The sequence below is a fragment of the Canis lupus genome, chromosome 10 (assembly GCF_003254725.2).
Source record: "Canis lupus dingo isolate Sandy chromosome 10, ASM325472v2, whole genome shotgun sequence".
Taxonomy (NCBI): domain Eukaryota; kingdom Metazoa; phylum Chordata; class Mammalia; order Carnivora; family Canidae; genus Canis; species Canis lupus.
In genome coordinates, this window is record NC_064252.1 from 55,191,844 (window position 1) to 55,218,851 (window position 27,008).

The 27,008-nt window shown below is 36.8% G+C and overlaps 1 long non-coding RNA gene across 1 annotated transcript in view; it reads right to left on the minus strand.

The window, feature by feature from the left end:
* LOC112672163 (uncharacterized) overlaps positions 1-26,302 on the minus strand; it is a 37,986-nt gene extending 11,684 nt beyond the window's left edge. Inside the window, exons 1-2 of the long non-coding RNA XR_003144076.3 lie at positions 25,676-26,302; positions 4,352-4,406 (exon numbers count right to left, since the gene is read on the minus strand). This is a non-coding gene — a long non-coding RNA (uncharacterized LOC112672163). The remainder of the gene's footprint in view (positions 1-4,351; positions 4,407-25,675) is intronic.
* Between the last annotated feature and the right edge of the window lie 706 nt (positions 26,303-27,008).

Consider the following 27,008-nt stretch of genomic DNA (forward strand, 5'->3'; position numbering starts at 1 on the left):
AGTGTTAGGTAAAGAAATAAGTAACATAAGGGTGATTTTCCATAATCGTCAAAAATCCAATACTTCATTCCAGAGTTAATATTATGTCACACTAGTTACCTGATCTTTTGGTTGTGTTCCTGGTTTTAATTATGAAACCAGTGAATGAGGATGGGTTCAATTAGCATCCAGAAAAGAGATAATGCATTTGAGTGAGGAGAATTGCTTAGTTTTTGTTCACAGGTTCTCTAGTCTCTTCCAAAGCTACTGATAGCAAATTATGTAGAGTCAAATTCCTTGAAATAAAATGAGCATTGGTGATGTATATGGAGAATCTGTAATATCTGTGTATGTTAAAAAATACCTCATTTGATGATAAATTCACTGTGGTGGAGGCATATCTAATATCACTGATTTTTCTCTGGTCTCTTACATTTTCCTATTGGCTTATGAGCAAATTATTTTGTTCCCAAAGAAGAAAAACAAAAAATGACTTCCTTTCTCTCACAAACACATAAATGAACTCATAATTGAAAACAAAAGAAAAAGAAGAGGTGAAAACTAGCCAATATTATTGTTAGCTTCTTTTACTTGTTAATGTATTATGATATAAAAAAGTGCCTCTGTGCCACCTACTTCATAGTGAAAATTCCACTGTAATGGACTCTAAATGCACAGATGCCTGGCTGCTGGACAGTATTGCACTTGCCAATTCAGTGAAAGAGATTTTATTTTTAAAAAATTGTTGTTTCTGACAAGTTGCAGGAGGCTGTGAATGCTAGATCAAGTGTTTTTGCTCCTCTTACATCTGTATTTTCACTGGTCTCTAGCTGAGAACAATATATTAAGGAGTTATTTAATTTCTGTTCAAATCTAGATAAGCAAATCTAAAAATCCCCCTAAAAGCAAAAGTATTTTACTCCTCTTTGTTGCATATGTTTTCTATATACAGCTGAACCAAATGTCAGGACATACTGGTATTCCCATAAAAATTGAGGAGATTTAGAAATCATCACTTCTGAATTTTGAGAAATGATTTATTCCTTATTTAAAAACCTCTACTGTTCTCCCTTTCAGATTATTTCTTTCAATACATCACTTTGTCTTTTTTAAATGGTTAAATATGTATAGTTTTAACCCATATTTCTTTTTTTTAATATTTTATTTATTTATTCATGAGAGACACAGATCGAGAGAGGCAGAGACACAGGCAGAGGGAGAAGCAGGCTCCGTTGCAGGAAGCCTGATGTGAGACTAGATCCTAGGACTCTGGGATCACAACCTGAGCCAAAGACAGACGCTCAACTGCTGAGCCACCCAAATGTCCTGTTAACCCATCTTTCTTTTTCTTAATTTACAGTTTATTTACAGATTTTATATTTTCTTCTTTTTAACCCATCTTTCTTAAAATGTGTTCTAATGAATATAGATCCATTCTTATATTCATGTTATGTGGAGAAAAAATTTGTTGAGTTAGTGAAGTTGAAGAGTCAGTAAATAAATAAATGAATGAATGAATGAATGTAAGCAGGACTTATGCTGCAGTCCGTCTTGAGGCTTTGTTGTCCTCGAGTATAGTAAGAACCTCCAAGAATCTTTGTTATACATTGGCAACTTGGCCCTTGTCTCTACTGACATTATTTTTGGGGAAGGTCACCACTGGTTCCCAACCTGCCAAATCTAGGGCACATTTTTAAAGATGCCATTATTGGAGTTTAATTGACACCATTTGTTATTCCTGATTATTAAAATTGTCTATCCCTTTGGGTTCTTGGTACCAAACTCTTCTGATTCTATAGTATATCTTACCCTTATCATGTCGTAATTATGTATGTCTTACCATATCATGTATACTTACTATGTCCTACCATATCTTCTTCACAAACTCTCCTTGTGTTCACCATTAACTAGAGCTGTTTTATCAGGCTATCTCCTCAGACTACTCACCCTCTTTTTCTATACCCTCTTCTTGTATCTTCTCATCTGCTATAATTTCAACATCTAACTACTGCTTATATTTTTATCTTAATTCTAGATGTCTTGGTTGCACTTCACATTCATTCCTAGCTTCACAATCAACTCTCTGTGGTACATGTTTACCTTAATATGTTACAGAAATTGCAAACTCAGCATGTCTAGAAATGAATCAGTTAGCATCTCATTCTAAGTCCTATCCTTTATCCAAATCTACTAATCTCTGTATTTTCTATCTGAACATCACTGTCATCCCAGTTGATCAAGTTAGAAACCTAGGACATAGTCTTGACTTCCACCATTCATATATATCCCACACCTCATTGAATTTCAAAATTGACTTCAATTAAATGTGGTTGATTCTGATGCAATGTGCTAAGTATTATAAAATAATAGCTAGAAGGCTATGTGTTACAGAGGAAAGAAAGGCATTGTACCTTTATAAGGCTTTTCTCTTCTTCTTTCCTATGTCCATCCTAGTTCAGCCCATCTGTATCTCTTATCTGGACTAGTAGAATAGCTTCTTATCCCTTACTTAACTTTGTCCCACTCAAACATATATCTGACCATGCCACTGCCCAGCTTAAAGCTTTACAAGGGTTTCCATCACCTAAACCTCCTGATCAAGAGCTCATCCTGGTCCACCTGTCCATCTCTTCCCCTTATGTTCCATTAAATGTGAACTGCTTGTTATTTGCCACATTCGGCACACCACTTCTCATCTTCATGGTGTTGTTCATGTTTTCTCCTTTAATTAGAGTGTTCTTTCTTCCCACAGTCTCTCCTTCATCTCTCAAGACCCACTTGAGCAATCTTTAATAGGGCCTCTCCCCAGACCTTCCTTCCAAAGACTTTACAAGCAATCCCTTTCCTGTTCTTCTATGTGCATAGCTGTATTAATAAAATTATATTTCAGTAATTATTTCTTAATACCTGTCCTTCATAGTGGATTATAAGGTCTTGGAGAGCTGAGCTTGCTTTTTAGCCACTTTTTCTTAGTATCTAGTACAGTAAAGAAAATTCCATTTACTCGTTCATTCATGTATTCATCCAGCATTTTGTATTGAAGACATAAAAAAGATGCATTAGAGTCCTCCTTTCAAAGAGTTCACAGTCCAGTGGAGAGTCAGGAAAGTATACAGATGTCTCCACTACAATGTGATAAATGCTGTAGAATGGAACCTAGAAAGCTATGTAACACAGAGGGGAAGAAATCTAAAACTGTCACTAACTTGGCCAGACCTATCAGAATACAGAAATAATATAAAATAAAACAAGTGTGCGGAGACAATATAAAATAAAATAATGTGTTAAAAATCATTTTGTATAATTTACTTATTTTTCATCTCATTCTCTCCTCAGCTCCTTTTATTTGATTCTTAATTATAATAAATTAAATAGAAAATGGTGTTCGTAGAACCAGGGGAGATGAAAGCCTAATTTATAAAGTGCTGATTATAGCCTGGGTACATGAATCACTTTCTCTTGGTTAAAATTCCTGGCGTGGCCTACTATAACATCTTCAAGGAAGAGGTGATGGCATGGTTTTCTGTGGTGGAGCGCATACAAAGCTACCCTTTAAAAGGAAGCTCTATGTTTTCTCCTTTTACTATGCTTTATGCATTGAGAAAACAAATTGATCAGTTTTAGCTAAGTATGATCCAAAATGGTTGCTTAACCACTTACAAATGGACACTTTGTAAATTGTCTGAAAAGTTGAGTAAAGTATCAGCACTAGAGATTCCAGGGACTAATCATGGACTAATCATGCCCAGCAAGGATACTGGTATGTGAAATAACTGTTTTCCTGTTTGAAAGTTTATGTTCATATCCAGTTGGGAAAACTGAACCTAGAGAGTATGTAATTTAGCTTTTAAAAGAGCACCAACTCTGGGAAACGAACTAGGGGTGGTAGAAGGGGAGGAGGGCGGGGGGTGGGAGTGAATGGGTGACGGGCACTGGGTGTTATTCTGTATGTTAGTAAATTGAACACCAATAAAAAAAAAATGTTATAAAAGAGCACCAACAGATCTTGGAAAGAAATACTTTTTAAGCAAAGAAGAGAAAAAATGGAAATAGAAAATAGGTGATACTTTCATCACAGAACAAGCGATACAAGCATGACTTGTTTAAGATGTCAGGTTTTATGAGTTCCAAAATAGCACTATTAAGTGTTTAATGATCTTCTTCTGAAGACAGAAATGAAATGTCCCATCAACACATGGATTTGAAAGTACTTGTTCATTTGTACGTAACATTTTGTGTCTATCACTTAGTCTCCTCTAGTTTTTTCTCTAGCGTGAAAAATATAAAAATAAGCCAATCAAGCAGGATTGTTCAATTAGTTCCTTTTGTATCTTTTGTCACAGTTTGAAGATCGACAATTCCATTTCTTTACCTGGTAGCTTGTCAAGTTCTGAGAATTGAATTCCATCTCCTCGTTTCAGAATGTTCTGAAAATAAAAACAAATGTGTCTTCACATTGCAGATGTTCATATCTTTACTGTATTTGTCAAATCTGTTGACTAAATATTTTCTAATTTTTACAAAAAATAATTACATATATTCTTGACTAAAAGAGAGAAGAGGCCTCCAGTAATTTCTTAAAAACTGTTAAATATCGTTGAGTAAATGCCTATAAATCCAGCATATAGCATATTTCTCACGACTTTGATTTTAATAGTGTAAATGGAGGTACTGAGACTGTGGGAATACAACTACTCTTGGTTGATAATTTGTCACATCTAAATACTGGCTTTCCCAAAGCTAAAGAATTTGGCCAAATAGTATGTTTAAACCAACTCTAACAAACCTTTTTGTCCAGGGCTCTTTTATTACAGTGTTTACAATTTCTTTGTAGATATAATAGCCATAATTTTCTCCTCACCACTTACTTGATTCCTACCCAGATACCATTATTTAAAACATCCCCTCAAATTTTCCATTGAATGTTTCCCTGTAACACAATAATAAAATAAAAGTTCAGAAAAAAATAGGGTTCCATGATCAAATAAATTTGGAGTATGCTGCTAATACATACTACACCTTTGAAAATTCATAAAGCAGGCTGCCATATTATATGTTCTAACACATTTTATAATAAAGGAAGTTTTTAACTTATTAAGTCTCAAATTTTCCAAAATAACTTGATGATAGAGTGTTTATGAACTTATCCTGGGGAGATAATGATCAATGAAACACACTTTGAAAAACAATGCTATATCATATATGAGATAATTGTAATTGTCACCAGAATTAAGAATTTGCTCACCATCAAAGCTTTCTAATTTCTCATTTTTAGTGGTCTCCTTTGGTAGAGATTGAGTCAACATAAAATGTATACTGATCCTTAATTAACAGCATATACTGGTTTCAGAGGAACCAAAACCAACCTTTCAAGGTGCTTTCATAGCTATCACCATGAGTGGATCTTCTATAAGCCATTTCCACTTTTCATAAGGTCTGTGATGTCTGAATGATTGACTATATGCTAAGGTTTGTGAATGCCGTGGGTATAAACCCACTCCTTACTACTTTTCCTGTTAAATTCCCTGGCCAGATACAGGATGCTTTTAAATACCCTAACACTGCAGAATCATTGCTGGCAGAGTATGGTAGGCAAGGAAAGTGTATACATATCCATAAGAAGTATCTAGCCCAGGAAGAACAAGTTTTCTTGATAGACTCAAAAAAAATAATGAACTTATGACCAGGTCCCCTTGAGTCTTGATTCCATCTACACTGATCTCTAACTTTGGTAGAGCGGGCATTGAACAGTAATAGTGGTCCGATCAGCTATGTTATAAAGAAGTCCATTTCATCAAGCACTTGTAAACTTAGATTTCAACCATCATGACCACTTTATTTATGAGCTTTTGAACCAAGGACAAGAGTGTCCATTTAAAGAGATTTACATCCAGGAATAGATCATCTATCTACCCGACTGTTGAGAGTCTCTTCTGCAGCTGGTATTCTTTGATGAACATTCACATGGGATATACATATCCTTACATTCTATACCCATTCTAAGGAACTTATTACCAAGTGACTTTTGAAGAATTTTTTTTTCAAAGCTTCAATCTCATTATTTCCAAGTCCCTGACCAACCTTTGGCAAAGAACAATCTTATGTGTTGCAGTCTTCCACTTCCACCTAGGGAGAATATCATGTGGAACCATTCAGATATGCTTTTCTGGTTCAGATATGCTTTTCCTAGTTCACTAGTTTTAAGGAACTTAAAAAAGTGAAGGAAGAAATGACAAGCCGAGTGGGTGCGCTGGTAATATTAATCATCTGTTCATAACACTTTGTGGTGCCTTCTTGAGGCCTAAATTGAGCCTGACTGGGTATGAATCATAGCCATTTGATGATGGGGGTATGGTTGAGCATGTTTTAGCATTTAGAGAATCAAATAATACACGTTATGTCACAGAGCTCTGGTCTCATGAGCATTTGGTGCCCCAAGGGCAGACATGGAGTTTCTACCAGGATCCAGTTGTAATAATAGAAAATATGAATATGGTATTGTACTACTTGTCAGACACTTTCACAAACACTTTATGTATATTAATTACTTAAACCATCACAGTGACACTATGAAGCTAGTGCTATTATTTTCCCTATTTTTCAGGCACAAAATATGGCATGGTTTAAGTATCATGTGGGTGGTCATACAGCTATTAAGGGAGAGATCTAGGATTCAAACTCAGAGAATCTGACTCCAAGGATTACACACTTAACTCCTCATTGCACCATGCAGCCTCACTTCTAAGCCAGGAGTGATTTATTGAAAGCAACTAGTTATTTGAAGAAGCAGGCATGACTTTGCTTTAAAACCCTCAAGGTTACTCTTGTGATTGTCTTTTTAGGGCCTGCCACAGATTCTCTACAGTATTCCCTTCTGTCACAGTCGCTTTGAGCTGGGTCATAAAGTCCAAGTGGTATTAAATTCTAAGTATCTGGGATTCTTATGATCTTCCAAGTAACTCTTAAAAATTTAGAAATCAAGCATTAAAACTAAATAACATTATATCAAAATAATATTGCTCAATAAACTATCACTACATATATTTCCTTTAGGTAATTGTCCAATTTTTTTCTATAATTGCTTATTTATTAACCAAACCATGGCCTTGATTTCATTAACTGTAACCTGCCACTCTCATTTCTTTGCCTCTGAATTGATAACAAAATGCAAAAAAAAAAAAAAAAAAAAGTCTTTATCACAGGAAGATCTTCTCTCTCATATTCTCTTTTTAACATACTGTTCTCTAGTCTGCATTAGGATGCCATGGCTGACAAATGTCTCATACAATAACAGACTCTTTGCAAATCTTAGGGGCTTTACACTCAAAAAGAGGATGAATATATTGCTCTAATTTTGTCCTTTTGTCTTTAAAATACAGCTCTCTCTAACTTCCATAAGCAGGACAAAAAGTGGACAATTTCTATTACTTAGGACAACTACTTAAAGCCCTCTCCCTCAGGATTCAGAAAGAAGTTGATTTTTTGAATTTGAGAACAGGGTGTGACCGTCCAAAATGTTTTCAAGGAGCTCAACTTTCTGGTTTCTTTTTATTTCACAGCTTTTAGCAGTTTAATTTCAATAAGAATGTAAATATAGAATATCACAGCCAAAACTACAAATTTGTTGGATTATCTTAGCAGAGCTTTCTTACCATTGATTCGCTATCAGTTTATCACCCTCAGGATTTTTCCCACCATGGCCAGTTGATGCTAAGTCATGGTGCCTACCCTCAGCCCTGTCTTGATCATTGAATCAGTCCTCACTAGTATTTCATAGTCTTGGAAACCAAATCATCAGACATTTAATCTCACAAATTGATCAAATTACATTACAGATAGTTGTGCGCATGTCTTTTTCACTATATTTTGAGTTATCTTAAAGTAGAATCATGTCCTAGTCACCTTTGAAATTCCTACAGTTTCATATGTGTTAGAACATCATAAAAACACAATTAATACTTATTGAATTAAGAGAGACCTGGAGGCAAAACCCACACCTTTATAGATCATTTAATCAACAATAATAGAGGAGGTGATTCAGTCCAGTGTTGGTGTCATTTGGAGAGACCTCAGAATCTTCCCCCTGGGCAGTTTCCTGCTTGCCATATTGTCAGCCAGGCATGTAGAGACAAACATTGTGCTTATTTGGTAATTTGATGCTGAATTTTGTGAGTGAGGTGTTGTGATTTTGTATCAGAGTTTGATTTTCAGTTGCCTTGGAAAACAGTGCTTACAGAATGTCAGTTAAGATGTGTATAAAGCTTTTCTAGTATAACATCTTCTAATTTTTGTGGATCTGTTCTATGACCTCTTGTCATACCAAAAAAATCGAAGACAAATGATCCTTCTTGCCTTTTTTGAGATTTATTCTTCTAGTTAAGGTTGTATTAAACCTTGGGAAGAAAATTTATTTTCCCAAGATCAATTATTCCTTAATTTATACATCTCTTTTTTTTTAATTTTATTTATTTATTTATTTATTTATTTATTTATTTATTTATTTATTTATGTGAGACACAGAGAGGCAGAGACATAGGCAGAGGGAGAAGCAGGCTCCCTGCAAGAAGCCTAATACAGGACTCAATCCCAAGACCCCGGGATCATGACCTGGGCCTAATGTAGATGTTCAACCACTGAGCCCAGATGCCCCTATACATCTACTCTATAATGAGCACTAATAGGTAGTAGATGCTAGAAGGGCAGGATGGAAGTACAAATATTAATAACATAAAAATTTATTTTTTCCTAATCACCTCCGAGGAGCTTTTGCTTTAGTAAGTGGTAGACTATAGACTCTGGCTCTCACTGCTCCAGTTTTACATAATTTTCAGATTGGATTTTTCTTTGGGGGAAGGGTGCTATGTTTAGTGGAATACTCATGCACTCGTGTGACCTGTATAGAATTAGTGGGAAATGAATGGTAGAAGTAGATTTGTACAGAATTGTACCAAATGGTTCTATTCTAGAACCTCTTTGTCAAGATGTCAAAAACAAGACTGGTGCCTTGCATCCCTATTTTTATCATGGTAGGTTACCAGAATAATAAAATATAAACTATAAATTAATGGAATTTGGTATCCAAATTAAATGGTCACATAGTCATAGAATTAAACAGTATTTTTTAACAGAAATGCTGTTCTTATCAAACATTTTCTTCAGTGAGTATATAGTCCTTTCTCATTTATTCAAAGTTTGTTGCAAGCTCATCCCATCTTATTATTTGTACTAATGGGGAAATACTGTTAGATTTGTGATCTTATGTTGCTAAGTTATAATATCTACTGCATTACCACATCTCCCATGACATATCTGAACTCCTTCTGAGTATTTGAAAAGCTGCTTCTGACATTGGGACTCTTACTGAACTACTTTTTTCATCATTTTTTATCCTATAATACATGCCAAATCATGGATTTTAAACAGATAATCTTTACTGTAAACCTTGTCAATAAAAAGATAATCAAGAGTAGTGAATTGTCACAAGAACACATCAAGGTTGAAATTTCATGTTGGTAAAATATTGTTTTTTTAATATGATAATGTATTATACACAATATTCCTTAAGTGTTTTTGAAGTCTCGTTATATACAAAGTTTATTATCTGTGAAAATAAAATAATTTGACAGGTTCAAAAATATAATACTGATCCATCAGCCAATTACATGTTATATGATCAGAACTAATAATTACAGAACAGGATTATAGTTGAGGGAAGAAAACTACATATTACCCCTATGTTCGCCCATCTGATTTTTTGTAAAGCACTATAAATGGAGATGAGGACATGAGCAACCTGAAAGAGAACTGCAGTCCAAGTTGGAAGAAGAATAAGACAATAGAATTTAAGTATAATCCACTTAACGGTTATTAATCTAGCTTATACTAAAAGGCGCTATGAGGAATACATAAAATTTCTATCAACAAGTAGTTTACGATTTAATTGAAAAGTAAGTTAAAAAACAATTTAAAAGTGAACTATGTAAGACAACATAAGCTCAAGAATATCTGCCAGTGATCCTGGACTCCAAAAGAAAAAAACTACAAAGAGAGAGAAAAGCTCATTTTCTTTTAGAAGACTTTTACATTTTAGTGGGAATAGGAAGATGGTACAGAACATTTAGGTTTATTAGAACTCACCCACAGGGATGAAATATTTCAGGCTTTGTGGTAAAAATGAAATGATCACTTCACTCAATACCTATACAAACAGTACGTTCCTTTGGCACTGTTAAATTGAATTGCGCGTCTACAAAACTGGCCATACAGGAAGCGTAATCATTCACTAGGACAGCTAATGCTAGTATTACATTTAATTCTAGTTCTGCCTCCTTCAAGTAATATACATTCTAAAGAACATCTCACAGACATTATTAAATTGCAGGAATAACAATAAAGGGAATTTGCTTAGGAGAATTAAGTGAAAAGGAAATGGGGTAAAAAGGTAGAAATCTGGGCTAGTGAGAATTTCTCACACCTGACAATTGGGAGCTAGTTTTTTTGAGACAGAAAGTGAAGAATTGAAGGTAAAGAGCCTCCAGAGAAGAGAAAGGCCTTAAGTCAGTTCCAGCAATCTAGCTTTATGCATGTGACTTTATACCAATAAATGCTCTTGACTTTAAGCTGCTTTTCTTTTTTTGTTCCTCTGAAATGTAAAATTCATTTTGTTCTCCTCTGTCCATCAGCCAACTGCTAGAATTGCATTTCCCCATGGACTTTATATACATAGATATATATTAAGGCTGAGTGATGGTGTGTTTAGCAGCTGAAAATATACTAGGAACAACCACATCTTCCATGCTCTCATAGGATCTCTCCTGAGGCAGATAGTTCTTTTCATCTCATTTGGATAGCCAAATTGAGAGAGAAAAATGCTAACATTGGCTGGATTCTCTCAAATATTACCTCTGAAAACTTGTTACTTTCTGACCTGTAGACTTTATATTGAAGTGGAAAGTCAACATTGTGCTTTTTGTGAGCCTTTTCATGCCTTGTCCATGAGGAATGCAGATGGTCACTCTAATCTTTCATTACCATCATTATTCTTATGGAGAAGAAGTAGCAAATGGCACAGGTTTAAGTGTACATAAATCTAGTCCAGCCTTCTTGTGAAAGCACTACAGCCAAATGTTCCACTCGGGCTAATTTGTTATGTTACAGGGGAGAGGTGAATCGAAATAGAATACCTTGTGATAAATTGGAGACAAGGGTCAGAGTGCTATCCTTTATGATCAAGGGAAAAACTAGATTCTAGCCATTAGTCTTCCTGGTTCAGGATGGCCTTGTAGCATAGCACTGCAGGGTTCTTCCATAACCTGAATGTAATGCTAAGTAAAGATGCTATCACAGACCAGAAAATCTTAATCCAGAAAATCTGTACTTGGGTAGCAGTAAGGGATATAATTTAATTGTTTCGATTTGGTTTTCTGAGTGATCTCAACAATAGAATAGGCCATAACTTAAGTTTCCCTTTTAAGCTTCTAGAAAGAGTGTATACAATGGATAGTTCATTTGTGTTTCTCACATCTTTTATATATCTTTAATGGCATAAAATGGTCTGCAAGTTGAAATAAAAGCAAGCAAAAGTAAAATTGTTGCTTTGTGCAGCTAATGTATGTATATATGAAAGGCTATCAGCTATTTTGTGGCATTGCCTAACTGATGCTCTTAAATGGTCATTCCTCACCCTCACAAAAGCCCTCTTCTATATGAAACATGGTCACTGAGCATATTTATTCGTGTATAGACAATTTTATGGAATATAAAACAGTGAAGGAAAACACCAACTGTTGAGTGCTAGCCAGGTACCTAGAACCCATATGTACTTTATTTGCTTTTTTCTGCTTAATCAGCTTATAACTTCACTCTGTGAAATGTATTTATCGTTCACAAATTAATTTTATTCCTCAAATGTGTATGTGATCCTATTCCCTATTTTTTAAAGTTTTAGATCTTTACATATGTTTGGTTTCAGTTTCGATGTGATATTAGTAATTGGAAGATTCTACATATAACCAGCAGCCAAAATACCACCTCAGTGAGAGGTTCTATAGGTAGAAATTGGAAGCTTCAATATTCTAAAGCCTGAGTAAGGCAGTAAAGTTCCTTTTCCTTGTCTTCTCTTTAAGCATCGAGACATGTTTGTTCAATTTATGTGGTCATTGTTTTTTTTTTAGAACTGTGTCTGAAGGAAAAGAGATGATTTAGCTAATCTTTAGACATCTCATTCTGCTGAAAACATGAGGTCTAAAGAGAAACTTGATAGTATTGTAAATACTAACTTTAAATATTTCAGAATTTTCTCAAGTATTTTAATCTACACAAATTTGATTTCATTTTGTGATTTATGCCTGTCTTTATAATTCAACTGATATGGCATTAGTAGAATTTCATTATGTAGTAGTTATTTTGATAAAGAAAATAATTAAATGTAACTCAATCAAATATTAGATTGTATTCTAGTGTTTTCCCTGTTGGATGTTAATATAAACAAAATCTCTCCTAGTGTAGTGAGCTGAAAAAACATAATGAAGGCATAATAAAAAGAATAAAGGATAGAGGCCTGGATGGCTCAGTTGGTTAAACGACCAACTCTTGATTTCAGCTCAGGTCATGATTTCAGGGTCCTGAGATAGAGCCCCCTGTAGGGCTCTACAGTGGGTGTGTAACTTGCTTAAGATGACCTCTCTCCCTTTCCCTCTGTCCCTCTCCTCTCTTACTCTCTTTCTCTCTTTAAAAAGTGAGGGGATGTTTCTTGAATAAGGATGATATGAAAAGCTGTATGACTTCCTGAGCTAATTAATACTGGGTGGGAAAAATTTCCTCTATTGCTAGGAAAAATCAAGGCCCTTTTTCTATTCAGATGGTAAATGTTGATAATATGCTTGACCTTCATAAATACACAGCATTATGTCACCAAAAGACTTCAAAGATGTATGCTTCTCTAGGAGAATTCTCTGGGGGCATGTTTCCTTCAGTGATGTGGTCATAGCAGTACTTACTATTGGCCCAAGGATAACTATATGATGTCTCATTTCATCTCCAGTAAATAAGGACGGTAGGCTAGTTCTCACAAGTGATCCGTCTCTAATATTCTACAAAATGCACAACTCTCTCTGGCTGAATTGATTTTAGCACTAAAAGCACAGCAGAGGTTAGTGCAACTCCATTCATCTAGCAAATGCTGAGTCTGTACTGTGTGCAAAACTTTGTTCTAAGTACTAAAGATAGGGATCCCTGGGTGGCGCAGCGGTTTGGCGCCTGCCTTTGGCCCAGGGCGCGATCTTGGAGACCTGGGATCGAATCCCACATCGGGCTCCCGGTGCATGGAGCCTGCTTCTCCCTCTGCCTGTGTCTCTGCCTCTCTCTCTTTCACTGTGTGCCTATCATAAATAAATAAAAAAAAATTAAAAAAAAATAAGTACTAAAGATAACATGGTAAATAAAAGGATGAGATCCCTGATCATGGAGGTAACATTGTAGTGGGGAATAAAGATCATAAAGATGTACATAATAAGCAAATTAATTATTGATTGCGTTAAGCGCCTTGAAGTGAACAGAGCAACAAGTAAAATAACTGAGGTAAATCACTTCAGATAAGGTCAGTGAGAATGCATCTCACAAGATGAGCCACTTAATCTAGGATCTGAGGGATGTAAATAGATGAAGGAAGAAAATTCCAAGAGAGGAAGTAAGTGCAGAGTCTCAAAGGCTCAAGCGTGCCTACCTGTCTGAGAAACAGAAGGAGGTGGTGCCCCCCTCAGGTACAGTGAACCAGCAAATGGAAATGAAGAAGCAGCAGAAGATATAGGACAGCCAATCTGGGCTGTGGCAAGGACCCAGGCTGTTCTAAGAGCAGCGGGATGCTGTAGGATGCCATGGAGGGATATTAAGCATGGCAGTAATGTGCTAGGTTTTAACTTTTTTAAAGATCATACTGGGGATCCCTGGGTGGTGCAGTGGTTTGGCGCCTGCCTTTGGCCCAGGGCGCGATCCTGGAGACCGGGTATCGAATCCCACGTCGGGCTCCCGGTGCATGGAGCCTGCTTCTCCCTCTGCCTGTGTCTCTGCCTCTCTCTCCCTCTCTCTCTCTCTCTCTCTCTCTCTGTGACTATCATAAATAAATAAAAATTTTTAAAAAAATCATACTGGCTTTTCTGTAGAGAATGCCTTCCTCAAATTTTATGATACCCTGCTTTGAGCCCAATCACTTACAGAGATTTTAGCAAGACAGCACTTAAAGGTACTACTTTAAACCCTTCCTTTGCTTTAAAGAAATAATTGAGTAAATTCCACAGAAACCTAATATAAGAGCCAAGAAAGCATACTTGATGAGGCCTGGTGTCTGTGTGTTCAAGAAAATTTCTCTGCCACAGCCTCTCTTGTTTTCTAAAGGGAGGAAGCAGAGGGGTTCGGTAATGTTAGCAAGAGCAAGGAGGAGCATCTTCATCTCAGTTTTGGCTTCTGAATTGGAATGAAAATGAGTGTTTTTCCCTAATGTCTTTCCGTACAAAAGATGAGCATTAAGTCTCCTCAACTTTCCAAGCACTCTCTGTCTCACATTTTTGAGTTTCAGTTTCCCATGGGTGCTTCCTCATTGCTTGAGTTGTGAAGGTCCTCCAACCTCTTCTAACTAGGTAGAGACCTCAGTGAAACTAGGGTCACCCAGCAGAGGAGAATGCTGTCTTGTCTCTGTCTCTGTCTCTCTCTCTCACACACACACATTCATGAGTGTGCACATGCATCTATTCTTTATCCCCCAAATTTTAAAAGTCAAGCCACATTTTTAACCCTCCCTGCAGACTTACCACTCTCACTTTCCTGCATTCCACCAATACGGGCCTCTAATTGCTTCAACACCCTGCAGAGATGGAGGTGTTTTTGTTCTTTGTGGGTTTTTTTTTTTTTCCTCTACTGGCCTCAAGAGAGATCTTTTCTGCTACATTTCAGAGTAATTTCACTGATCAGTATTTGACAAATATTAAAAGAGAAACAATTGTCCTTTGAGTGCTTCTAAAGTTAGGTAATGAATCAACGGACATGAGATTTGATTAACAAGGTCCTACCTACAATTTTATTGAATCTAGTAATTGATGATAATTAGTTATTTTAATATTTAATCTCAAGCTTGCAACATTTTATGAGAGGTGAATCGGTAAGGTTTCAAATCTTCACATTTTACAGATTTTAGAACTGGAGGATTGAACCGAGTTTTCCAAGGCCACAAATAAGTGTTTTGGAGAGCCCAGGCACCCTGCTGCTAGAACTGTGCTCTTGTGACCACATGCCACAAAATAAAACTGCTTCTAAATTGGTTTTCTTCTCATCTAGAGGTTCAGAGTGACTGGGACTTAGGAAATTATTATTTATCATACATTCTGACAGCATGTTGCTGCCATTCTTATGATTTACTATGGAATGGAGAAAACATTGCCAACCAAGCATGTCAAAGCCACATCTCATTATACATTCCATTTGCTCTTCAGAGCATGGCTCCTAGTGTATATGTACATGTGCAATTTCTATTGTAGCAATAAAATAAAATAAGCCAGTTTGGCTCTTTTACCTATTGAAGGCCTTCAAATGTATGCGACCTCTGGGATACATCAAATGCTTGCCTGGATTATAGCCATTTTTTGGATTACAGGATCTTCTGATATTGACAAGGATATAAAGAAACACAAAATAAGGAATAGTTGCTTATTGATGCTTTATTCTTGCTGTCTCTCCAGAGCCCCAGATTCATCTAATGCCTGTCTTTAGAGTTGAATTATATCTCGATTTCTGGAGAGACTTCCTCCACTGAAATGCTTAAGAGGATTACCACTAACAGTACTGTGCCCACCCTATGTGTTTTGCAAGTACAATGCTCAAGTAGGAGTTTTCCTTTCTTATTTTTAAATTTTACCCTATCAGTTCTTGCTTGGCAAAGCAATGCTCTTGAAACAAGTGACTACTTGGAAAGAATACTCCGTATTAGAGAAAAATTAAGTTTATCTCAACAAATACTCTGTTCTGGCCTTTAATGTCAGCTACTGATTATGAAAATAAAAGTATATTGGATACATTTATAGGCAGTTCTTTGGGGTACCTAGAGTGCTCAAAAGGCTTCTGTGTACAGGGATAGAGAGCAAAGCTCGTAGTCATTGTGGCTTCATTTTACGCTCAGTACCCGTGATTCAGCATATGATGTTGCTTCGCCTTTTACTATTTTATTGCTCTGCTACTGAGCATATTATGCATTAGCACTTCAACAGGGAAATTTAAAGAGTGTTATTCTATTTATTTTAAGTGTCATATAATTATGAATTGATTTACTAGCCATTGTAATGCTACAAATGGTAATTAATTTATTTGCATAATATGTAGTTTCATAGAAGTTCAATTATAATAAAGCATTTGCTAAATGCACCATGAAAATAGTGTTTCCAGAGAGAGCGAGAATCTGAGCCTGAAATCTCTTTAGTCAGTATGTGGTTGTCAACACGGGCAATCCCTTCATTTCAAGATGGAAGGGAGGTTTCCTTAGCCCCATGGCTCACTTTCTATATTTTTTCCTTATTTTAAAATAAGATATCCAAGACCTTTGAGATATGCTAATAAGTACACGAAGTAATATGAAGTTCAGCATATTGATGCAGTTAATAGCCAAAATCCCTTTAGTCAAAATTGAGATAGAGATACATAATTGGTTACCATTTTGCCTGAACAATGAGCTAGCAGAGGGCAGCCCTGGACCTTGTACCCATGTCTGCTTCCCGTGGATTGCTGGCTCCCTCCCTCAGTTAAGACATGGGGGAATAGAAGGTGGGGTGCCTATAATCCTCACTGTCTGGAAACATGGAACCAGCACTAGGAAAGTGCACATTCCTGGTTCCCAGACAGTAACTAAATGGTACAAAAAGCCAGACTGACTCATATCAAAGAGTTCTTGAGGACTCTCCCACTAAAAACAATGCTTTCCACACTTACCCATGAAAAAGAAGAACACAAGGGAGAGAGGAATCCCTCTCTTGGTATATGGGTATGTCTTGCATGTCAGTCACTACCTTGACCCCAGCCTGCCTCTCTGGGAAGGAGGGGAGATGAAGAAAGAACCAGTGCTTTTCTTGTCTTACCAATAAAATCTTGTTAGTAGTTCCTTTTCAAAAAAAGTCTTTTCCTCAAACCATAGCATGTGACAGAGTGGAAAATGTCCTGAACTGTGATAAAAGACATGTGACACAGACCATGGCCTTTAAGAAAACTACCTGATTAGTCAATTTATTATTTATTATTTGTCTCTACCTACTGCAATCAAAGCTCCATGTGACAGAAATCATTTCACTGAATCTCCTAAGTGTGGTATGTTGCCTTTTTATTTTCATTGATCTTAAAGTCTTTTCTAATTTTCCTAATGATTCCCTCTGGATCCAAAGGTTATTGAGGAGTGTGTACAACCTAACTAAAGTGGAGTCACTTACGTCAGGAACAAAATAGAAATGATCAAACCAAGCACATGAAGGAACAGAATCCTTCCTTATGAGAGTTTATAGCCCTTCTTAGAAATCAGCATAGGGTACTAGCCAATTCCCAAATGCCAAAGCTATCCATGTCATCTGTGGACTTCCTTGTTCCCCTGATTCAGTGACCCTGATCCAAATGAGAAAGAAGACCCCTAAGCAACCAGTCAGCTGAAAAAGCGAAATAACTTTCATATGTATTCCATAAAAATCCCTTAGTTGGTGAGTAACTGGGAATTAAATGACCCATAGCCTGGAGTTTCCCTGCTTGCAGGTCAAAAGCCTCACATTTAAATTGAGCTTTCTGCTTTGTTTTATCCAAGTGCAGACTTTGCTTTTTGACAAGTGTATTATTTAATTTCCACATATTTATGACTTGTCCAAATTTCTCTTTATTATTGAATTCTAATTTACTTATATTTTGGTCAGAGAACATAGTATGATTTCAATTATTTTTTTAAAGAGTTTATTTATTCATGAGAAAGAGACAGAGAGAGAGAGAGAGAGAGAGACAGAGATGCAGGCAGAGGGAGCAGCAGGCTCCATGCAGGGAGCCCAACATGGGACTAGATCACAGGTCTCCAGGATCAGGCCCCGGGCTGAAGGCGGTGCTAAAGTGCCGAGGGCTGCCCCTGATTTCAATTCTTTTAAACATATTAAAACTTGTCTCATGGGATAACACATGGTTTATCTTGGACTGTGTTTCATGTGCACTGAAGAATATATATTCTGCTATTGTTATGTGGAGTTTTGGGTAGCTGTCTGCTAAGTCTAGCCGGTTTTCATTAAGTTGTTGATCTTCTGATTCTTATTATCGCCAGACTCTCTATTATTGAATATGAGATACTGACACTACCAACTACTGAATATTTTCTCTCTGTTGCTGTGTCGGATATTACCACATGTATTTTGAAGCTGTGTTGTTAGTTTCATATATGCTTATACTTCTATGTCTTCTTGATGGATTGATACTTTAATCATTAGGAAATGTTTTTTTCTTTTTCTCTAGTAGCATTTTTTTTGTCTTAACATTGCCTGGTATTAGCATAGCCATTCTAAATTTCTGTTTACTGTTTGGTAGATAGGTTTCATTCTTTCGCAGTTATATTTTTTAATCCATTCTTTTAATCTCTTCCTTTTGATTGCAGTGTTTAATCCATTTCCATTTAGGAGAATTATTGATATGATTTACATCATCCATTTTGCTATTTATTGTCTATGTCTTATGCCTTTTGTTTCTGCCTTCATCTATTAATGCTATTATTGATATTAAAGAAATGAATTTACTTGAATTATTTTAATTTCCTTGTTTTATTTTGCTGTATTTTAAGAATTATTTTCTTTGTGAATTCCAGAGGATTAATACCTAGTATATACCAATTTAGTTTAGAAAAAAATATATATGTATTTTTTATCATCTTTTTCCTCCTAATTTAAGAGATCTATATAAGGTGATAATTATAAATCCCAGTAGATGGGCACACAATTTATATAGACAGAATCTGTGACAATAATAGAATAAAAGAAGGAGAGGTCAGAGCTATACAGGAACTCTGTGATGGCTGGCTATGCCTTCTCCACTCTACGAGGCAGTTCACAGTTCCACCTTAGGTTTCACTGCCTGCTCACACAGAGCCTCAACATTATCCAGAGTTGAGAGTTTAGGGCCTCCTTAGATGTTTGTAGGGCATACATATAGCCCTGCCCACGTGCAAGGACTTCTAGATTCCCAACTATGAGCCGGATTTTTTTTTTTATAGCACCTTTTGAACATCTCTATATCCAGGTAATTATGACAATTTTTCTAGTATTCGCATGACTTTACAGAGAGGTTTCCAGATATCTTTACCCCAACATTCCTATTGATATTCTCTAACATTCGATATTTTAACGTATAACCAAATGGTTATGTGCTGCTAAATTACTTAGGTAAATAGCAAATTTCTCTCTCCTTCCCCCCCCCCCCACTAAATGGCAATGTAACTGGAATGACTATTTCTTATCCTTCAACTAAAATACATGCTAGATCTCGACATCTAAGTGCAAAGTAAACGATGGTTGAGTATATACAGGATTTCAGAGAGACATTCCTGTAGATGGAATGTAGAACCTACACTCTGATTAATCTTAAAGTTCCTTCAAGTGCCTATTGATTAACCAAGCCCATTGCAATGCTCGGAGTCTTTAATCTTGTTTATTACAAGAGCTAATTTGTGCACTTGGTGACTCTATATTTATGGCAGCTTCACATGTTCCCTTTAAAGGAAATTTCACATGTATGAGAAATGCTCTGAGTAGTTGAATTCCGCCATCATTATCTGAGGTTTAGTTATTCTCTGTCAATGACATATTTCCAGTTAAATCCTCATTGTCCTCAGGAAAGACTCCATCAGTCTCTTAGCATGTAACTTCACTCAGTGAGTTAGAAATGAATTAATGTCTTTTCATCAAATGAAAGTATTGTGTGGTTACCTTAATGATCATTTAGCTTGATCTGCATTCTGGAAGCAACGTTGTTATGACAGAAGACTAACAAAGCTGACACTGCTTAATTTGTTTTGATTTGTCACCATTCACTTTATTTTGTGATGCAAGTCTATGCTACAGAATTTATGAAGTTGGACTTCATTCTCACAGCAGCAAATTTCTTTTAAGTAAGTGGGATGTAGCTAATTTCCTCTGACAAGGAAGTTGGGGTACCCCTAAAAATAAATATCCCAGGTGGCACCCTTAGTAGTAGCTCATATTCCATGTGGTAGTAGCAACTGAGAAAAGGGATTCATTACTGATGAAAGTATTTACTGGGTATGTACATATTGTTTCCATAAATGATAAAATGGCTATATTTACTACAGAGCAACCATTACCCTACATATAGGCTCCATCTGTCAACATAGTGTGATAATAAACTTGGGGCAGCACCGAATGGAGATTAAAAGTAGGGTAACCACCTGCAGAATGGGAGAAGATATTTGCAAATGATGTATCAGATAAAGAGCTAGTTTCCAAGATCTATAAAGAACTTATTAAACTCAACACCAAAGAAACAAACAATCGAATCATGAAATGGGCAAAAGACATGAACAGAAATCTCACAGAGGAAGACATAGACATGGCCAACATGCATATGAGAAAATGCTCTGCATCACTTGCCATCAGGGAAATACAAATCAAAACCACAATGAGATACCACCTCACACCAGTGAGAATGGGGAAAATTAACAAGGCAGGAAACCACAAATGTTGGAGAGGATGCAGAGAAAAGGGAACCCTCTTACACTGTTGGTGGGAATGTGAACTGGTGCAGCCACTCTGGAAAACTGTGTGGAGGTTCCTCAAACAGTTAAAAATAGACCTGCCCTACGACCCAGCAATTGCACTGCTGGGGATTTACCCCAAAGATACAGATGCAATGAAACGCCGGGACACCTGCACCCCGATGTTTATAGCAGCAATGGCCACGATAGCCAAACTGTGGAAGGAGCCTCGGTGTCCATCGAAAGATGAGTGGATAAAGAAGATGTGGTTTATGTATACAATGGAATATTCCTCAGCCATTAGAAACGACAAATACCCACCATTTGCTTCAACATGGATGGAACTGAAGAGTATTATGCTGAGTGAAGTCAGTCAGTCGGAGAAGGACAAACATTATATGTTCTCATTCATTTGGGGAATATAAATAATAGTGAAAGGGAATATAAGGGAAGGGAGAAGAAATGTGTGGGAAATATCAGAAAGGGAGACAGAACATAAAGACTAAAGACTCTGGGAAACGAACTAGGGGTGGTAGAAGGGGAGGAGGATGGGGGGTGGGAGTGAATGGGTGACGGGCACTGGGGGTTATTCTGTATGTTGGTAAATTGAACACCAATAAAAAATAAATTAAAAAAGAAAAAAAAAAGTAGGGTAACCATTTATCCTGGTGTTCCTGAGATATCTCAATTTACACTTACTGTCCCAGTGTAATTATGCCCAGGGCCCCCTTTAACTCTCAAAATTATCTCAATTTGGGTGGTAAATTACATATAGTCACCCTAACTAAAAAGCACAGTCTCTGAAAATGACCACTGTGGATTCAAATTCATATTCTTTTATCTAATGCATATGTGATAAAACAGTTTACCTTTAAAAAAATAATTTATTTATTTATTCATGAGAGACACCCAGAGAGAGATGGAGACATAGGCAGAGGGAGAAGCAGTCTCCCTTTGGGGAGCTCCATGCGGGACTTGATCCCTGGACCCCAGGATCACAACTTGAGTCAGAGGCAGATGTTCAGCCACTGAGCCACCCAAGTGCCCCAACAGGTTACCTTTTTTATGCCTCAATTTCCTAATTCATAAAAAGATAATGGCAGTAGCATCTGCCTAATAGGGTTATGTTAATTAAATGGAATAGTACCCAAGTGCCATATCTAATAAAGAATCTCCTATACCACATGCAACAAATACAATTTCTAGGCTACATTCATTAAAAAGATTTCTCTTGTCCCATGAAATTGATTTACTCCAAATCCATTTTTAAAGAGAGAATAAAGACCAAGGGTCCACCGACTGATGAATGGATAAGAAGATATGGCATATTACTCAGCCATAAAAAAGAATGAAACTATGGCATTTGCAATGACATAGATGGACCTAGAAAGTATTATGCTAAGCAAAACAAGTCACTCCAGGAAAGATAAACACCATATGACTTAATTCACATGAGGAATTTAAGAGCCAAAACAAATGAGCAAAGAGAAAAGAGAGGGAGAGGCAAACCAAGAACAGACTCATAACTATAGAGAACAAATTAATGGCTACAAAGGGCGGGGAGTGGATGGTAGATGGTTGAAATAGGTGATGGGGTTTAAGGAGGTCACTTGTGATGAGCACTCAGTGTCATATGGAGGTGTATTATACACCTGAAAGTAATATTACACCTTATGTTAACTAGAATTTAAATAAAAACTTTAAAAAATAAAGAATAAAGACAGAAGGGAGAGGGGAATCCCCGGGTGGCTCAGTGGTTTGGCGCCTGCCTTTGGCCCAGGGCACGATCCTGGACTCCCAAGATCGAGTCCCATGTCGGGCTCCCAGAATTGAGCCTGCTTCTCCCTCCTATGTCTCTGCCTCTCCCTCGTTTTCCCTCTCTCATGAATTAAAAAAAAAAAAAAAAAGACAGAAGGAAACAGCACTAACAAAGTATAATAAAATATGAGTGAATTTACTAAAAAGAATAAGACGTATTTTTTTTTTAATTTTTATTTATTTATGATAGTCACAGAGAGAGAAAGAGAGGCAGAGACACAGGCAGAGAGAAGCAGGCTCCATGCACTGGGAGCCCGACGTGGGAATCGATCCTGGGTCTCCAGGATCGCGCCCTAGGCCAAAGGCAGGCGCCAAACCGCTGTGCCACCCAGGGATCCCAAGAATAAGACGTATTTTTGTGAGCAGTGCTGAACTATATTTTCCCCTCCGGGATAGAAACACTTTAAATTAAATATCAGAGCAATATCCTAATATTTTTGTTATTAATTCACAAGTTTACATCTATCTGGATCAGGTGCTATCACAGGCTCTCCCAAATTTGCCATAATATTATCTGAAAATCTTAGGAAATGAATAGCACTATTCCTTTACTTGGAAACCTCTGAAGTTAAAATTGTGCCTTCTGGTCCCTGGAGTACACAATTTGCATTCTACTGATTATAGTAACACCATTGTACTTAAAGCTTCCCCCTTTGGGTGAATGTAAATCTCTGTCTATTTGATTCCTTGCAGGGAGCTTTTCATTTCAATAGAAAATACAAAAACAGTCTTTTACCTAAAACACACACACTTGGAATAAGTTAATACAGAACTTGGAGGAATGTAACTCAAGAGTCTTATTGCCTTGCCTGATCATAAGTGAAACGATACTAAAGTGTATTTTTTTATTAACTTGCATTGGAGAGATTTTTTCCTAATTCGTATATTCGGCTCACATTCTAAGGATGCAAAAGTGCCTGCAACAAGGCTTCAGTAACTTCTCTCTCTAATACATCAATGCCAGTCAAGAATGTGGCAGTAGGCAACAGCAAAACTAACTCTGCATTGCAAATTGACAATAGGATTTTGTCCTTTTAGAAGTAAAAAGGGAGTCCGCTATTCTCATTAAAGACATAGCTGATATGTTCATTGAGTGAGAGGTAATTTTTAAGATAAAGTGACAGAGCTCTACTTCACTAATTTACCTTGGTTAAGAATTCATGCATGATGTAGGCATTGGTGCTAGCTCAAGAGAAGTAGAGGAGGTGAAATTAAAACTGCTATTCAGTAGTTTGATTATTTCCTTGCCCAGTCTTCTTGGAAATTCCTCAATTCTCCCTTTTGTCAATAAGACTTAAGATGGTGCAAAAAGCAGAAGTTTATCTTTCTAACCTTTGTGAATCCAGAGTAAACTGGCTACCTAATGGTAATAAAGACAGTAAAGATAGGTAGTAAATGGTAGTAAAGATAGGTACAAGTGGCCTCATCAGAGACATATAGGGCAAATGGGACATGAGGTGATGATGGATGTCCTCACGGACAAGGCCTTATACTTTGGGTAAATGGTGTCAGAGAAAGCTTCGGGGTTCTGTCGTTGTTTAGGCTGAATGAAGTCCTAGGCTCTGCACTGTATTTTGCAATGATAGCAACAATGACCAGTGCAAGTGTGCCAAGGAGTATGTGTACTGAGGAGTATTGTATAATAAAGGTATCTAGCACACTGCTTCTTGAATTAACTGCTATTTGAAAAAAATGAAACTATTTAAAACAATTATCTGACATGGATCTTAGAGCTCCTATAGAAGACGTTTAGACAGCAATTTGTAAATTAAAGATATGTGTTAGATGTCCTGGGACAGCAGTGGGCACTAGACTAAGGGACTCTCTAAAAGTGAACAACTGTTCTTCCAATGAGATAATGATATATTTACTTTATCCACCAAAGAACTGGTTGCCTGATCCAGTTATACTATGTGATGGTCTATGGTATTCACTGTACATTAAAGATAAGACAATAGTCAAGGGCAGTGAGGAAAAGATCTTGGAAAAAAAATAATTACATATAATTTGCTCTATACAACCTGCAGTGACAAAAAAGGTAACTCCCCATTTCTTCTCTCAGTTGAAACAATAATCAATTGATTGTCAAAGCAGTATGGTATTATAAATAAAAGCATGACCCTTGGATTTAGGCTTTCCAGATTTATGTACCATCTCCATTCTTAGCAGCTGTTTTTTTTTTTAATTCAGTTTTTGTATTTTAATTCCAGTATAGTTAATATACAGTGTTATATTAGTTTCAGGTGTACAGTATAGTGGTTCATATACTGCTCAGTGCTCATTGTGATAAGTGTACTCTTAATCCCCTTCACCTGTTTCACCCATCTCTTACCCGCCTTCTCTTTGTTAAGCTTCATTTTTAACAAAGTGCCCTCAGTTAAAGTTATTTTTTTCAACAAGAATGTTGTTTACTTGAAGCACATTTCAGAATACATGGTTCTAAAAGGTCTATATAAAACACTGCATCCAAGAAAAATAGAATATACATCTTTTTCAGGTACACAAAGAAGATTTCCCCTCGTTAAATCACATAAAAAGAGATATAACAAATAATACAAATTTAAGAAGACTGAAATCATACCAAGTATATTTTCAACCACTGTGATATAAAACTAAAGGTCAACAACAAAACAAAGCTGGAATATCTACAATGAAAATATTAAATATTTAATACATAAACAACACACTACTGCACAAGCAATGGGCCAAATAAGAAATCAAACAGCAATCTCCTTGTGGTATTAAGTGGTTGATTTGAAATTTTTCTCTTAATACAAGCATTTATAGCATAAATTTCACTCTACATCTGCTTTTGCGGAATCCCACAGGTTTTGGAATATTGTGTTTTCTCTTTCTTTTGTTTTGAGACATATTTTGATTCACCATTAAGAGCTATTTGATCTTCAGCAAGTTACTGCAACTCACTGTGCCTCAGGTTCCTTACCTGTAAAATGCAAATAATCTGAAATACAAAGAGATGCAAACATTTAATCTTGAGTATTACATCAGCTAATCCACATAAAAACACTTAGAAACATACATGTTATGAAATCTCCAAAAATTAGCTTTTAAACTTTGATCAGGCTCATTATAGACTATGCGTAACAAAAATGGCAATATTACCTGTTTGTATGTACAGATAAGTCACAGTATCCCAGTGTCAATGTTTCCAGTCCCCAACTCCTTATGATGCAGGCAGGCTGGGTCGAAGGACCTGGAGAGACATCTCACAGGATCGGTCAAGAGGGTCTTTGGCTTCATGCAGGATACAAATCAAATGTGAGCCAGAGAAAGTGAAAGCAGAGTTTATTGAATAGCATATGTGACACAGAATAGCAGTAGTCCTGTCTGGGAGACTCAGAAAGGAAAGGAGAATGAGTCTTGTGGTTGCTGAAGGGTTTGGAGTTTTTATTGGAAAGGGATCTAGGGCACATGTTTCTTCAGGAATCCAGGGTAGGGTGAGTGTCATGTAAATAGCAGGTGTCATTTCATTAGTCACTGAACACACTATGGAATGTTGAAACCAGCATCAGGCAACGTTTGTTCGAAGCTAACATCCTGGAACATGTTTGGAATCTGGCTCTTCTTAGATGTTATCAGGTGTTTGGAGCCTAGGACAAAACTCAGAGAATGATTAACTTTTGTTTGCTTTCCCCTTGAAGTGGGAACATAGTTTATTTGTCCATTCAGAGGCAAAATATAGAACATGAGTAAATGGCAGAAAACAGAGATGGAGCCTTTCTAAAATGGAGTCCTTTCAGCTTCCCTACCTCACATCAACAAGGTGATGATTTTCAGTGATATCTGAGAGAATACCGAGAGTCAGATGACATACATAATTGCACAACTCTAACGCTAAAGGTTTTTTTCAAGGGTGTAGGATGTGCAGAGTTTTCTGTGGGGCTCTACTGCATGGAGCCCAAGCCTGTCCCCATCCCTGCCTGCCTTTCCTTGACCCCTGAACACAGTATCTTTCCATAGTTTCCTAGGAGTGAGCATCTCTTGACCAGCTCTTTCTAAGAGTATTCTGATACCATAGTTGTTTTGTTTTGTTTTTAAGAATTTATTTACTCATGAAAGACAGAGAGAGAGGGAGGCAGAGACACAGGCAGAGGGAGAAGCAGGTTCCATGCAGGGAGCCTGACATGGGATTCGATCCCTGGTCTCTGGGATCATGCCCTGGACTGAAGGTGGTGCTAAACCGCTGAGCCACCCAGGCTGCCCCTGATAGCATGGTTGTTGAATCCTAATAACATAGTTGTTTCCTTTATGACAAAGGGCTTTTCCCCCAGAGACCACATGCAAAGGCAAGTTGAGTGTAGCCCAACCTCATAATGTACTTGGAATGTTCCCTGCTCCTGCTGACCAGCTAGGCCCTAAAATAATCTGTCTAGCCCATTCTACCACACTATTTTTTTTTTTTATCTTCAGTTTAGTTCAAGAAACTCTTGTGTAT